General features: G+C 40.5%; 1 protein-coding gene across 2 annotated transcripts in view; it reads left to right on the top strand.

The window, feature by feature from the left end:
- The window catches only part of METTL4 (methyltransferase 4, N6-adenosine), a 159378-nt gene that overhangs the window by 132222 nt on the left and 10403 nt on the right, over positions 1-16753 (top strand). The gene's annotated exons all lie outside the window — the stretch shown is intronic.

The following is a 16753-nucleotide window of genomic DNA, read 5'->3' as shown; positions in this document are numbered from 1 at the left end:
GAAAGCTTTGAGGACTGGTGTGGGCGGTGAGGTAATGAACATGCATACCTCCGAAAGGCCTTCAAAGTACATTTCTTTTTTTGAAACCACCATACAGCCCAAATAAAACAGCTGTATGGGCTCAAATCCATCTGCTGGACTGGCAGCCAGTTTACAAGCTCTGGGCAAAAGTTTAAAGAGCAGGGGTCCTGGAGTCAAATTGTCTTAAGTTCAGTTCCTATTAACCAGGCTAGCTGATAAGTTTGGCAAGTTATTTAACATCTGAAAGCCTCATTTCCCTTATATCTGAAATGGGAATAATAACAGTACTTACTTTATGAGATTATTGTGAAGGTACTATGATAAAGCATAAATGTAATGTGCTTATTGTTTTTTAAAGATTTTAGGGCACCTGGGTGGCTCAGTTGATTAAGCGACTGCCTTCGGCTCAGGTCATGATCCTGGAGTCCTAGGATCGAGTCCCGCATCGGGCTCCCTGCTCAGCAGGGAGTCTGCTTCTCCCTCTGACCCTCTTCCCTCTCGTGCTATCTCTCATTCTCTCTCTCTCAAATAAATAAATAAAATCTTAAAAAAAAAGATTTTATTTATTCGAGAGAAAGAGAGAGGGAGAGAGATTGTGAGCAGGGGAGGTGCAGAGGGAGAGGGGGATAATCTCCAATAGACTCCACACTGAGCACAGAGCCCATCGCAGTGTTCATTCCCATGACCCTAAGATCATGATCTGAGCCAAAAGCAAGAGTCAGATGCTTAACCATGAGCCACTCAGGTACCCCTGTAATGTGCTTATAAACAGAATGGCACCTAGTAAACACTTAATAAATATTAGTTGTGTACACACACACACACACACAAATATATATATACAGATGACCATTTCCTCCTTTTAAATAGCCATCTGGGAACACTATACACTTTTATAATAATGTCTTGTGGCATATTCTTTTGAGTGTAATTGTTTGCAGCAGTTGTTTTCTTTCAGAGTAGAAGGCAGTTTAGGTTTTGGAAAATATCATGAGTCCTTTGAAGTAAAGACTGATATATAAGATAAGTGATGAAATTGAGTCATGTGATTTTTGGGCAAAAATAAGCAATAAAAGGGAAATACGAATTTAGGCATAAAAGGATGTGTAGAGATAGGAATTCAGAGAGAATGGGTCATAATAATTTTGTTGTGTTTCTAGCTTCCTGATATTCTTTTCTAGCACATCATCTCAAAGTTAAAATGTTGGAGAACCCTGGGGCTCAGTAATTGAGCGTCTTCTTTGTCTGTCGTCACTCTCCCTAGTTGATCTGATCCAGTCTCACGGCTTTAAATATCTGTTTGCTTAACTCCTTCTAAATTTATACCTTCAGATAGGCTCTGCCTCTGTACTCTAAACTTATATACTCAATCATCCAGTTGACAGCTCCACAGATGTTGAATGAACTCTTCAAAGAACAGAGCTCTTAGGATTCACTACCTCCTTTTCAAACCCGTGTCTCCAGTATTCTTCCTTATCTCAGCTAATGGCAACTCTGTTCTTCCAATTGTTCAGGCAAAAACTTTGGTGTCATACTTGACATCTGTCTTTTTCTCATACCTCATATCTGGTTCATCAGCAAATTCTGTCCACTCTACCACTCCTAGTTCTATCATCCTGGCCCAAATCACCATCATCTGTCCCCTGGATTATTACAATAATTTTTCCTGCTTTTACTTTTGTTCTCTTCCTAAATCAGTGATTCTGTTAAGATGAAAATCTGGTCATGTTATTTCTCTATGGCTTCCTGTCAGACTCAGTTCCTGACTTTACTATGACCTACAAAGCTACTGTGACCTATAAACTTGTTTCCTGTTGCAACTCTTGGACTCCATTGACTCCTTTATCAAGTTGGGAGGGGGTTAGGGAGAGCGTAAGTCTCTAAGGACTTTTGGAAGCAAGGTTTCCAGGACCTTGAGGAGGCTAGCTATTGTTGGGAAAGGGTCATTTACTACTGTCTAATAAAACCTGAATAATGAGACCTTCAGGTGTATATCGGTGGGTCATATGCTTGGAGAATGATTTCCAACATGTATCTTGGGGGGTAGAGATAAAGAAAGTTTCCAAAGGAATTTTTATATGTTAAAGTATAGACTTATGGGATCCTGGGGGTTGAGCTAAGATTGCCTTGGTCCTTAGCAAAGTATTAACATCAAGGCAGTTAAGTCCCTAGAGGAATGTCACTCTGCCTGTTTCAAGGACTTGTCAATGGGCTGTAGATAGTAGGGAAATGTAATAATTTTTTTTTTGAAATGTAATAATTTTTCTTCTGCCTTTGCTTCCCACATCAGAATCATTTCCATCTCTGGGGTTATGTGACTCTAATCTAACAAAGAAGATGCTTATAACAACAAAGACCTATGCTCTATTTCAGACCAGCTTACAAACTTTCTGTGATAGCCAGAAAATGTGCATTTCTGTGTCTCTCCTTTTGAAGTTTACCACTAATAATTTTTGTCTTTGAGGGAGGACCAAAGCTAGACAGTGGGTAGAAGAAGAAGTAATTCCCCAGTGTTGGTCTACAGCTCTCATCTGTTATACTGGCTTAACAAATTCCCTCCCAGGCCGGAACTTATTTTGTCCTACTTGCAGTAATGCTGTTGCTATAATAACAAGTTATATTTTTTCCTAAGTATTTCTACATGTATTGCTTGCCATCAGAACATCACCATTCAGAAATTGGGTCAAGTTTTGTTAACATTTCCATTTACAGAAGCTGGAAGCTGAGAACCAGAGGGTGATTAATTGGCACCGTCACAGAGAAGTCAAGGCCAGAAGTTTGTAACAAGAAGTGTTCATTTTTCACTAATAGAGTGCTGCTGTAAAGAAGCTAAAGTCAGAACTGGTAGCATTCTTGCCATCTGCAGTTCGGGGTGGTGGGTTATTTAGAAACACTTACATAAATGTTTGTTCTATAGTGTCAGCAATGCCACAAAATTCTGTGGGAGGCTAACGGATTTTTCAGTGGTTTGTGGAGTGGAAAGAACAGAACCTCTTTCCTCCGGGCTTTATAGGATAAGTATCCTATCACTCCTTTCCACTTAAATTATGTGAAGATAATGATCCTACCTAGGCATTTTACCAGAGCAGCATTAGAATTCTGTCTTCTGAATTTCTGGTAAACAAAAAGTGAATATATGGAAGAAAATATGCTTAATAATGAAGCAACCTAATATGTTCCTCAGTTGAGAGCAGAAGTGAGCAATGACAGATATAACTATACAAATAATTATTATCCAATGTGGAATTTTTATTTTTTATTTATTTATTTATTTTTAAAAGATTTTATTTATTTATTTGACAGAGAGAGACAGCGAGAGAGGGAACACAAGAGTGTGAGAGGGAGAAGCAGGCCTCCCGCTGAGCAGGGAGCCCAATGCGGGGCTTGATCCCAGGACCCTGGGATCATGACCTGAGCCAAAGGCAGACGCTTAATGACTGAGCCACTGAGGTGCCCTGCAGTGCGGAATTTTTATTTTTATTTTGTTTTGTTTTGATGTTGTGTTAGTCGGCATGTCATCATTAGTTTTTGATGTAGTGATCCATGATTCATTGTTTTCATATAACACCCAGTGCTCCATGCAGTATGTGCCCTCCTTAATACCCATCATTGGGCTAACCCATCCCCCCACAACCTTCCCCTCTAAAACCCTGAGTTGGTTTCTCGGGGTCCATAGTGTCTCATGGTTCATCTCCCCCTCCGATTCCCTCCTTCATTTTTCCCTTCCTTCTCCTAATGTCCTCCATGCTATTCCTTATGTTGCACAAATAAGTGAAACCATATGATAATTGACTTTCTCTGCTTGACTTATTTCACTTAGCATAATCTCCTCCACTCCCGTCCATGTTGATGTAAAAGTTGGGTTTCATCCTTTCTGTTGGCTGAGTAGTACTCCATTGTATATATGGACTACATCTTTTTTTTTAATTTTTTATTGTTATGTTAATCACAATACATTACATCATTAGTTTTGGATGTAGTGTTCCATGATTCATTGTTTGTGCATAATACCCAGTGCTCCACGCAGAACATGCTCTCTTTAATACCCATCACCAGGCTAACCCATCCCCCCACCCCTCTCCCCTCTAGAACCTTCAGTTTGTTTTTCAAAGTCCATCATCTCTCATGGTTGGTCTCCCCCTCCGATTTCCCCCCCTTCATTCTTCCCCTCCTGCTACACTTTTCTTTTCTTAACATATATTGCATTATTTGTTTCAGAGGTTCAGATCTGTGATTCAACAGTCTTGCACAATTCACAGCACTTACCCTAGCACATACCCTCCCCAATGTCTATCACCCAGCCACCCCATCCCTCCCACCCCCCCACCACTCCAGCAACCCTCCGTTTGTTTCCTGAGATTAGGAATTCCTCATATCACTGAGGTCATATGATATATGTCTTTCTCTGATTGACTTATTTCACTCAGCATAACACCCTCCAGTTCCATCCACGTTGTTGCAAATGGCAAGATCTCATTCCTTTTGATGGCTGCATAATATTCCATTGTGTATATATACCACATCTTCTTTATCCATTCATCTGTCGATGGACATCTTGGCTCTTTCCACAGTTTGGCTATTATGGACATTGCTGCTATAACCATTGGGGTGCACGTACCCCTTTGGATCCCTACATTTGTATCTTTGGGGTAAATACCCAGTAGTGCAATTGCTGGATCATAGGGTAGCTCTATTTTCAACTGTTTGAGGAACCTCCATACTGTTTTCCAGAGTGGTTGCACCAGCTTGCATTCCCACCAACAGTGTAGAAGGGTTCCCCTTTCTCCACATCCCCGCCAACATCTGTCGTTTCCTGACTTGTTAATTTTAGCCATTCTGACTGGTGTGAGGTGGTATCTCATTGAGGTTTTGATTTGGATTTCCCTGATGCCAAGCGATGTTGAGCACTTTTTCATGTTCCTGTTGGCCATTTGGATGTCTTCTTTGGAGAAATGTCTGTTCATGTCTTCTGCCCATTTTGTGATTGGATCATTTGTTCTTTGGGTGTGGAGTTTGATAAGTTCTTTATAGATTTTGGATACTAGCCCTTTATCTGATATGTCATTTGCAAATATCTTCTCCCATTCTGTCGGTTGTCTTTTGGTTTTGTCGACTGTTTCCTTTGCTGTGCAAAAGCTTTTTATCTTGATGAAATCCCAATAGTTCATTTTTGCCCTGGCTTCCCTTGCCTTTGGTGATGTCTCTAGGAAGAAGTTGCTGTGGCTGAGGTCGAAGAGGTTGCTGCCTGTGTTCTCCTTTAGGATTTGGATGGACTCCTGTCTCACGTTTAGGTCTTTCAACCATTTGGAGTCTATTTTTGTGTGTGGTGTAAGGAAATGGTCCAGTTTCATCCTTCTGCATGTGGCTGTCCAATTTTCCCAACACCATTTGTTGAAGAGACTGTCTTTTTGCCATTGGACATTCTTTCCTGCTTTGTCAAAGATGAGTTGACCATAGAGTTGAGGGTCCATTTCTGGGCTCTCTATTCTGTTCCATTGATCTATGTGTCTGTTTTTGTGCCAGTACCATACTGTCTTGATGATGACAGCTTTGTAATACAGCTGGAAGTCCGGAACTGTGATGCCGCCAGCTTTGCTTTTCTTTTTCAACATTCCTCTGGCTATTCGGGGTCTCTTCTGGTTCCATACAAATTTTAGGATTATTTGTTCCATTTCTTTGAAAAAAGGGGATGATATTTTGATGGGGATTGCATTGAATGTGTAGATTGCTCTAAGTAGCATTGACAGCTTCACAATGTTTGTTCTTCCAATCCATGAGCATGGAACGTTTTTCCATTTCTTTGTGTCTTCTTCAATTTCTTTCATGAGTATTTTATAGTTTTCTGAGTACAGATCCTTTGCCTCTTTGGTTGGATTTATTCCTAGGTATCTTATGGTTTTGGGTGCAATTGTAAATGGGATCGACTCCTTAATTTGTCTCTCTTCTGTCTTGTTGTTGGTGTATAGGAATGCCCCTAATTTTTGGGCATTGATTTTATATCCTGCCACTTAACTGAATTCCTGTATGAGTTCTAACAGTTTTGGGGTGGAGTCTTATGGGTTTTCCACATAAAGTATCATATCATGTGCAGAGAGTGAGGGTTTGACTTCCTCTTTGCCGATTTGGATGCCTTTGATTTCTTTTTGTTGTCCGATTGCTGTGGCTAGGACTTCTAATACTATGTTGAATAGCAGTGGTAATAGTGGACACCCCTGCTGCATTCCTGACCTTAGGGCGAAAGCTCTCAGCTTTTCCCCATTGAGAATGATATTCGCTGTAGGTTTTTCATAGATGTTGGCTTTTATGATATTGAGGTATGTACCTTCTATCCCTATACTCTGAAGAGTTTTGATCAAGAAAGGATGCTGTATTTTGTCAAATGCTTTTTCTGCATCTATTGAGAGGATCATATGATTCTTGTTCTTTCTTTTGTTAATATATTGTATCACGTTGATGGATTTGCGGATGTTGAACCAACCTTGCAGCCCAGGGATAAATCCCACTTGGTCGTGGTGAATAATCCTTTTAATGTACTGTTGGATCCTATTGGCTAGTATTTTACATCCATGTTCATCAAGGATATTGGTCTGTAATTCTCCTTTTTGATGGGGTCTTTGTCTGGTTTGGGGATCAAGGTAGTGGTGGACTCATAAAATGAGTTTGGAACTTTTCCTTCCATTTCTATTTTTTGGAACAGTTTCAGGAGAATAGGTATGAATTCTTCTTTAAATGTTTGGTAGAATTCCCCTGGGAAGCCATCTGGCCTTGGGCTTCTGTTTGTTGGGTGATTTTTGATGACTGCTTCAATTTCCTTAGTGGTTATAGGTCTGTTTTGGTTTTCTATTTCTTCCTGGTTCAATTTTGGTAGTTGGTACATCTCTAGGAATGCATCCATTTCTTCCAGGTTATCTAATTTGCTGGCATATAGTTGCTCATAATACGTTTTTATAATTCTTTGTATGTCTTTGGTGTTGGTTGTGATCTCTCCTCTTTCATTCATGATTTTGTTGATTTGAGACATTTCTCTTTTCTTTCTGATAAGTCTGGCCAGGGGTTATCAATCTTGTTAATTCTTTCAAAGAACCAGTTCCTAGTTTTGTTGATCTGTTCTACTGTTCTTTTGGTTTCTATTTCATTGATTTCTGCTCTGATCTTTCTTATTTCTCTTCTCCTGCTGGGTTTAGGCTTTATTTGCTGTTTTTTCTTTAGCTCCTTTAGGTGTAGGGTTAGGTTGTGTATTTGAGACCTTTCTTGTTTCTTGAGAAAGTCTCATATTGCTATATACTTTCCTCTTAAGACTGCCATTGCTGTATCCCAAAGATTTTGAACAGTTGTGTTTTCATTTTCATTGGTTTCCATGAATTTTTCAAATTCTTCTTTAATTTCCTGGTTGACCCATTCATTCTTTAGTAGGATGCTCTTTAGCCTCCATGTATTTGAGTTCTTTCCGACTTTCCTCTTGTGATTGTGTTCTGGTTTCAAAGCACTGTGTCTGAAAATATGCAGGGAATAATCCCAATCTTTTGGTACTGGTTGAGACCTGATTTGTGACCTAGGATGTGATCTATTCTGGAGAATGTACCATGGGCACTAGAGAAGAATGTGTATTCCGTTGCTTTGGGATGGAATGTTCTGAATATGTCTTTGAAGTAAATTTGGTCCAGTGTGTCATTTAAAGTCTTTCCTTGTTGATATTTTGCTTAGATGATCTGTCCATTTCAGTCAGGGGGGTGTTAAAGTCCCCCACTATTATTGTATTGTTGTCAATGTGTTGCTTTGCTTTTGTCATTAATTGCCTTATATGACTGGCTGCTCCCATGTTCGGGGCATAGATATTTACAATTGTTAGATCTTCTTGTTGGATAGACCATTTAAGTCGGATATAGTGTCCTTCCTCATCTCTTATGACAGTCTTTGTTTTAAAATGTAATTTGTCTGATATAAGGATTGCCACCCCAGCTTTCTTTTGGTGCCCATTAGCATGGTAAATGGTTTTCCACCCCCTCTTCAATCTGGGGGTGTCTTTGGGTCTAAAATGAGTCTCTTGTAGATAGCATATCGATGGGTCTTGTTTCTTAATCCAATCTGTTAGCCTCTGTCTTTTGATTGGGGCATTTAGCCCATTTACATTCAGGGTAACTATTGAAAGATATGAATTTAGTACCATTGTATTGCCTGTAAGGTGACTTACTGTATATTGTCTGTGTTCCTGTCTAGTCTATGCTGCTTTTAGGCTCTCTCTTTGCTTAGAGGACCCCTTTCAATATTTCTTGTAGGGCTGGTTTCATGTTTGCAAATTCCTTTAGTTTTTGTTTGTTCTGGAAGATTTTTATCTCTCCTTCAATTTTCAATGCCAGCCTAGCTGGATATAGTATTCTTGGGTGCATATTTTTCTCATTTAGTGCTCTGAAGATATCATGCCAGTCCTTTCTGGCCTTCCAGGTCTCTGTGGATAGGTCTGTTGCCAATCTAATGTTTCTACCATTGTAGGTTACATATGTCTTCTCCCGAGCTGCTTTCAAGATTTCCTTTTGTCTCTGACACTCGTAAATTTCACTATTAGATGTCGGGGTGTTGATCTATTTTTATTGATTTTGAGGGTGGTTCTCTGTGCCTCCTGGATTTTGATGCCTGTTTCCTTCCCCACATTTGGGAAATTCTCCGGTATAATTTGCTGCAATATACCTTCTGGCCCCCTCTCTTTCTTTTCTTCTTCTGGGATCCCAATTATTCTAATGTTGTTTCGTCTTATCGTATCGCTTATCTCTCGAATTCTGCCCTCATGATCCAGTAGTTTTTTTATCTCTCTTTTTCTCAGTTTCTTTATTTTCCATCACTTGGTCTTCTGTATCACTGATTCTCTCTTCTGCCTCATTTATCCTAGCAGTTAGTGCCCCCATTTTTGATTGCACTTCATTTAATAGTCTTTTTGATTTCCATTTGGTTAGCTTTTAGTTCTTTTACTTCTCCAGGAAGGGTTCTTTAATAACTCCATGCTTTTTTCAAGCCCAGCTAGTATCTTTAAAATCATGATTCTGAACTCTAGGTCCGACATTGTACTAATGTCCGTATTGAGTAGGTCCCTGGCAGACGGTACTACCTCTTGTTCTTTTTGCTGAGGTTTTTTTTTTTTCATCTTGTCATTTTGTCCAGAGGAGAATAGATGAATGAGAGAACAAAATGCTAACAGGTTAACAACGTCCCCAGCAAATATACTCTAAACAAATCAGAAAAGACCTGAAAGCAGGGGAAAAGAAAGGGAAAGAAAGAGAAAAGAAAGAGGGGAAAAAAAAAAAAAGAAAAAGAAAAAGAAGACAAACAAAAACAGAACAACACACACAAAAAACAGAATATGATCAAATATGATCAGGGTAGTGCATAGATCAGTGCCACACACTAGATTTTGGGTGTGTTTTGGTCTGTTAGAAGAAAGTGCCTCCTAAAATTTTAAAGAAAGAAAGACTTATGTATGTACAAATAAAGGTTGATACAACGAAGGGATGGAAGATGATTGTAAAGATGGAAATTATAAAAGATTTTGTAAAAGGAATTGATAAGATAAGAAGTTGTTTGAAAAAAGAAAGAAGATTTAAAGAAAAAAAAGGGAGAGAATGTGATCAAGCAGGAGACTAGAACAAAGCCATACACTAGTGATTTAGGGTATATTTTGATCTGTTAGAAGAAACTGTATCTCAAAATTTTAAAGAGAGAACAACTTATATATATATGTATATATATATGCCAAAAATAAGGGTATCTACTATGATGGGATAGAATATGACTCTAAAAATGAAAAATAAAAATGTTTTTTTTTTCAAAAAGGGATTGATAAGATGTTGGTTGAAAAAGAGAGAAAGGAAAAGTGAAAAAAACAGTTAAAAATTGAACTTTGAAAAACTAATGAATCATGGCAAAAAAGCTAAGAATTCTATGTGCAGTATTCCCCTAGTGCTGGAGTTCTCCTGTTCTACTTGATCTGTATACTTGGTCTTGGCAGGCTGTTTATGCTGATCTTCTGGGGGAGAGGCCTGTTGCCGTGGTTCCTAAATGTCTTTGCCGGAGGTGGAATTGCCCCACCCTTGCCCGGTCCAGGCTAATTAATCTGCTTGGGTTTGCGCTTGGGAGCTTTTGTTCCCTGTAAGCTTTCCGTACGACTTTGGAGGATGAGAGTGAAAATGGTGGCCTCCCAATCTCCACCCGGAGGAGCCGAGAACTCAGGGTCCCTCTCCTCAGTGCGCCCCCAGAGAAAAGCAGTCAATCACTTCCATGTCCCCAGTCTCCGGCCACACTCTGTGCTCACCCAGCCTGTGACCGAGCGTTTCTATCTCTGGCACCTGACTCGGTGTGGAGTCTCCAAACTCAGCAGATCCCTGCGGTGTGCTCCCGCGCCGCTCCTCCTGGGGGAGGAAGTGGGGTTTCCCCGGATCTGCCACTTGTTGGGTCCCTGCTGGAGGAGCAGTGGCCTGACCTGCCCGCAGATCACAGTTTATGGCAACCCCGAGCTAAGAGCCCGCGCCTCGGCTCCGTCTCTGCAGCCGGCTTCCCTGCTCCTTTACCTGGGAGCTCTGCCGCACTCAGGCACCCCCAGTCTTTCTGTGACCCCGAGGGTCCTGAGACCACACTGTCTCGTGAGGGTCCCCCTCCCCCCCCCGCTTAGCCACCGGAGCGACGTCCCTCAGCGGAGCCAACTTCTAAAAGTTCTGATTTTGTGCTCCGCAGCTCTATCACTTGCCAGAAGCGGTGGATGTAGGCTCCCTCCCCCGCCGTCTATCCTCCCGAATATTGCCTCGGATTCACTTCTCCGCATTTCCTACCTTCCAGTAAGTGGTCGCTTTTCTGTTCAGAGAGTTGTTGCTACTCTCCTCTTCGATCTCCTGTTGAGTTCGTAGGTGTTTAGAATGGTTTGATCCCTATTCAGCTGAATTCCTGAGACCATTTGAAATCCATGTCTCCTACTCCTCTGCCATCTTGCTCCGCCCCCCTGGACTACATCTTCTTTATCCATTCATCTGTTGAAGGCCGGCTCGGTTCTTTCCACAGTTTGGCTATTGTGGACATTGCTGCTATGAACATTGGGGTGATATGGCCCTTCTTTTCACTACATCTGTGACTTTGGGGTAAATATCCCGTAGTGCAATTGCTGGGTCATAGGGTAGCTCAAATTTTAATTTTTTTGAGGAACCTGCACACTGTTTTAATTTTTTGAGGAACCTCCACTCCAAAGTGGCTCTACCAATTTGCATTCCCACCAACAGTGTAAGGGGGTTCCCCTTTCTCCACAATCTCTCCAACATTTGTCGTTTCTTGCCTTGTCAATTTTTGCCATTCTACCTGGTATAAGGTGGTATCTCAGTGTGGGTTTTTTTTTTTTAATTTTTTATTGTTATGTTAATCACCATATATTACATCATTAGTTTTTGGTGCATTCAGTGTGGTTTTGATTTGAATTTCCCTGATGGCTAATGATGCTGAACATTTTTTCATGTGTCTGTTAGCCATTAGTATGTCTTCCTTGGAGAAGTGTATGTTCATGTCTTATGCCCATTTTTTGACTTGATTATTTTTTTTTTGGGTGTTGAGTTTGAGAAGTTCTTTATAGATGTTGGAAATCAGTGCTTTGTCTGTAGTGTCTTTTGCAAATATCTTCTTCCATTCTGTGGGTTGCCTCTTTGTTTTGTTTACTGTTTCCTTTGCTGTGCAGAAGCTTTTTATCTTGATGAAGTCCCAAAAGTTCATTTTTGCTTTTGCTTCACTAGCCTTTGGAGATGTATCTTGAAAGAAGTTGCTGTGCCTGATGTTGAAGAGGTTACTGCCTATGTTCTCCTCTAGGATTTTGATGGATTCCTGTCTTACATTGAGGTCTTTCATCCATTTTTAGTTTTTCTTTGTGTATGGTGTTAGAGAATGGTCGAGTTTCATTCTTCTGTATATAGCTGTCCAATTTTCCCAGCACCATTTATTGAAGAGACTTTTTCCCATTGCATAGTTTTTCCTGCTTTGTCGAAGATTAGTTGACCATAGAGTTAAGGGTCCATATCTGGGCTCTCTGTTCTGTTCCATTGGTCTATATGTCTCTTTTTGTGCCAGTACCATGCTGTTTTGGTGATCACTGGTTTGTAATATAGCTTGAAATCAGGCAACGTGATGCCCTCAGCTTTGTTTTTCTTTTTCAACATTTCCTTGGTGATTCGGGGGCTTTTCTGATTCCATACAAATTTTAGGATTGTTTGTTACAGCACTTTGAAAAATGTCATTGGAATTTTGATCGGGATGGCGTTGAAGATATAGATTGCTCTGGGTAGCATAGACATTTTAACAATGTTTATTCTTCTGATCCCTGAGCATGGAATGTTTTTTCCATCTTTTTGTGTCTTCTTCAATTTCTTTCATGAGTGTTCTCTAGTTCCTAGAGTATAAATCCTTTAGCTGTTTGGTTAGGTTTATTCCAAGATATCTTAAGGTTTTTGGTGCTATTGTAAATGGAATCGGTTCTCTAATTTCTCTCTCTACAGTTGCATTGTTAGTGTATAAGAAAGCAGCTGATTTCTGTGCATTGATTTTGTATCCTGTCACATTACTGAATTGCTGTATGAGTTCTAGTAATTTGGCGGTGGAGTCTTTGGGGTTTTCCACATAAAATATCACGTCATCTACGAAGAGAGGGAGTTTGAATTCTTCTTTGCCAATTTGAATACCTTTTATTTCTTTTTGTTGTCTGATTGCTGTTGCTAAGACTTCTAGTACTATGTTGAACAATAGTGGCGAGAGTGGGCATCCTTGATGTCTTCCTGATCTTAAGGAAAAGGCTTTCAGCTTTTCCCCATTGAGGATGATATTTGCTGTGGGTTTTTCATAGATGGATTTTATGAACTTGAGGAATGTACCCTCTATCCCTATACTCTGAAGAGTTTTAATCAGGAAAGGATGTTGTATTTTGTCAAATGCTTTTTCTGCATCAACTGAGAGTTCTTCTCTCTCCTCTTATAAATGTGTTCTATCACATTGATTGATTTGCGAATGTTGAACCACCCTTGCATCCCGGGGATAAATCCCACTTGGTCATGGTGGATGATCCTTTTAATGTATTGTTGGATCCTATTAGCTAGGATTTTGTTGAGGATTTTGGAATCCATATTCATCAGGGATATTGGTCTGAAATTCTCCTTTTTGATGGGGTCTTTGCCTGGTTTGGGGATCAAGGTAATGCTGGCCTCATAGAATGAGTCTGGAAGCTTTCCTTTTTTTTCTATTTTTTGAAACAGCTTCAGGAGAGCAGGTATTATTTCTTCTTTGAATGTTTGGTAGAATTCCCCAGGGAATCGATCAGGCCCTGGACTCTTGTTTCTTGGGATGTTTCTGATTACTGCTTCAATCTCGTTACTGGTTATTGGCCTCTTCAGGTTGTCAGTTTCCTCCTGTTTCAGTTTTGGGAGTTTATAGGTTTCCAGGAAGGCATCCATTTCTTCCAGGTTGCTTAATTTATGGCCATATAGTTGTTGATAATAATATCTAATATTGTTTCTATTTCCTTGGTGTTAGTCATGATCTTTCCCCTTTCATTCACAATTTTATTAATTTGGGTCCTTTCTCTTTTCTTTTGGATAAGTCTGGCCAATGGTTTATCGATCTTATTAATTCTTTCAGAGACCCAGCTTCTAGTTTCATTGATCTGATCTACTGTGTTACAGGTTTCTAATTCATTGATCTCTGCTCTAATCTTAATTATTTCTCTTCTAATGTGTGCCTTAAGCATCGTGTGTTGCTTTTTCTCTAGTTCTTTAAGGTGTAAAGTTAGTTGGTGAATTCGAGATTTTTCTACTTTTTGAGTGAGGCTTGGATGGCTGTGTATTTCACCCTTAGGACTGCCTTTGCAGTATCCCATTGGTTTTGGACCAATGTTTTCATTCTCATTGGTTTCCATGAATTGTTTAAGTTCTTCTTTGATTTCCTGTTTGACCCAAACATTCTTGAGCAGAGTGGTCTTTAGCTTCCAAGTGTTTGACTTTCTTCCAAATTTTTTCTTGTGATTGAGTTTCAGTTTTAAAGCATTATGGTCTGAAAATATGCAGGGAGTAATCTCAGTGTGTTGGTATTGGTTGAGACCTGCTTTGTGACCCAGTATGTGGTCTATTCTGGAGAAAGTTCCATGTGCATTTGAGAAGAATGAATATTCCCTTGTTTTAGGGTGGAATGTTCTGTATATATCTATGAGGTCCATCTGGCCCAGTGTGTCATTCAAAGCTGTTGTTTCTTTGATTTTCTGCTTAGATGATCTGCCTATTGCTGAGAGTGGAATATTGAGGTCTCCTACAATTAACGTATTGTTATCAATATGACTATTTTGGTTATCAGTTAGCTTATGTAGATGGTTGCTTCCATGTTGGTGGTGTAGATATTTACAATTGTTAGATCTTCTTGCTGGATAGACCCTTTAAGAATGATATGGTGTCTTTCTGTGTCTCTAACTACAGTCTTTAGTTTAAAATCTAATTTGATATAAGAATTGCTACCCCAGCTTTCTTTTATGGTCCGTTGGCATGGAAAATGGATCTCCAACCCTTCACTTTCAGTCTGGATGTATCTTTAGGTTCAGAATGAGTCTCTTGTAGACAGCATATGGATGGGTCCTGTCTTTTTATCCAGTCTGCAACCCTGTGCCGTTTCATGGGAGCATTTAGGCCGTTCATGATGAAAGTTATTATTGAAAGATATGAATTTATTGTCATCATATTGCCTGTGAAGTCCTTGTTTCTATAGATTGTCTCTATAAATTTTTGTTCTATATCACTCTTGGGGTCTTTCGCCTTTTATAGAACCTCTCCTAATATTTCTTGCAGGGCCAGGTTAGTGGTCACGTATTCTTTCACTTTCTGCCAGTCTTGGAAGTTCTGCATTTCTCCATCCATTCTAAATGACAGCCTTGCCAGATAAAGTATTCTTGGCTGCATCTTCTTCTCGTTTAGTACCCTGAATATGCCTTGCCAGGCCTTTCTGGCTTGTCAGGTCTCTCTGGATAGGTCTGATGTTATTCTGAAGTTCCTTCCTCTGTACGTAAGGATCTCTTACCCCTAACTGCCCTTAAGATGGTTTTCTTGGTTCTAAGATTTGCAGGTTTTACTATTACATGCCAGGGTGTTGGCCTGTTTTCCTTGCTCTTGGAAGGGGTCCTCTCTGCGTCTAGAACATGAATGTTTGTTTAATTCCCCAGATTAGGGAAGTTCTCAGCTATGATTTGCTCAAATATATCTTCTAGTCCTCTCTCTCTCTCCACCCCCTGAGGGATCCCAATAATTCTGATATTGGAAAGTTTCATGGTGTCACTTATTTCTCTGCTTCTATTTTCATGGATTTTGAGTTGTTTTTCCCTGGCCTCCTCTTTTCCATTCTTGTCTATTAATTGGTTTTCTAGATCACTAATTCATTTTTTTGCCTTGCTTACCCTAGCTGTTAGAGTATCTAGATTAGATTGGATCCATCGATAGCATTTTTAAGTTCTGCCAATTCAGCTTTCATTTCTGCCCTTAGAGACTCTATGTTGCCATTAATCGATTTCTCCATTCTAGCTATCGTCTTCACAATTGCTAGCCTGAATTCCATCTCTGACATCTTTGGTTATATCTGTATCCATTTGTAAATCTGTGGCAGAAGTCATAGTCTCTGAGTCTTTCCTATTTTGGGGGTTCCTCCTCCTTGTCATTCTGTTGAGGGGTGGTTGAGGGAATGTACAGAGTCCTAATTATTGACCAGAACCCAAGCAAGATGCACCTGTTTTCTTGGGACCTTAGGGTTGCTGGCCTCTTGTTTTCCCAGCCTGTCTTCTGGGGGAGGGGCCTGCTGTGCTGTTACTCAGGCAACCCTGTTTGGGCAGAGTTGCCCTGCCCCCTGTGGGGGGTTTCTGGGCTCAGTGAAAACCAGTTTTTTAGGGATTTTGTTCTCTGGCGGCTTTCCCTGGTGGCTTTCTGTGTCTCATCTCTTCCGAGAGTCAGAGCAGAAGAGACCATTTCCAACCCTCTGCCTCAGAACAGAGAGATCGCAGTCTGTTCTTCAATGAGCTTTCCAGGCCCCTGAATCTCCGTTTCTGTCTATGCTGCTAAAAACTGCAGTATCATGGGTTGTGCGCTCCTCAGCAGTATTCCCAGTCCTCGCCTCCAGGTCAGGGCATGTCTCTGCCCTTTGTGCTTCTAAAACCACCAGTCGCCCCCATTTCACACGTGCGGTCCCCCCACCACTCCAGATTTCAGTCCCGGGAGCTGCCCTAAAGTCCTTTCCTTGCTGCTACTGGTCTGCGAGTCTGTGCCCCATCCCCAGCACGGGAGGTTATTGCTCACCAGCAGTGTAGGATTCCAACGGCTTGGCTCTCTCCCCCTTACTTTATCTTTGGGTATGTGCCTGTGGAATCACGGCTCCCCACTTCATACCTCGAAACTAATCGCATGCGATATTCTCTTTGTGGAGATACAGATCTATCTTTTTACATCTCAGGGTGATTTCGTGGGTGTTAAGAGTGGGCTGGTAGATATCCAGCTCAGTTCCGGGGATCAGTTGGAATAGGGTCCCCTACTCCTCCACCAGCTTTTGCTCTCCCCAGTGTGGAATTTTTAAAGACAAGAATCCAAGATCAACTTGGGAAACTAGAAAGTTTATTATAGCATAGAAAGCATAAATAAAATAGAAAGAGTTAGACATCCAGGCTCAGTATTTAGAACACAGTTGAGTTCAAAATCAGATATCT

This window comes from Callorhinus ursinus, unplaced genomic scaffold, assembly GCF_003265705.2.
Source record: "Callorhinus ursinus isolate GAN/ISIS: 27379988/994484 unplaced genomic scaffold, GSC_fseal_2.0 scaffold11, whole genome shotgun sequence".
Classification (NCBI taxonomy): Eukaryota; Metazoa; Chordata; class Mammalia; order Carnivora; family Otariidae; genus Callorhinus; species Callorhinus ursinus.
Note: the sequence above shows the minus strand (reverse complement) of the source record. Positions and strands in the feature narration are given on the sequence as shown.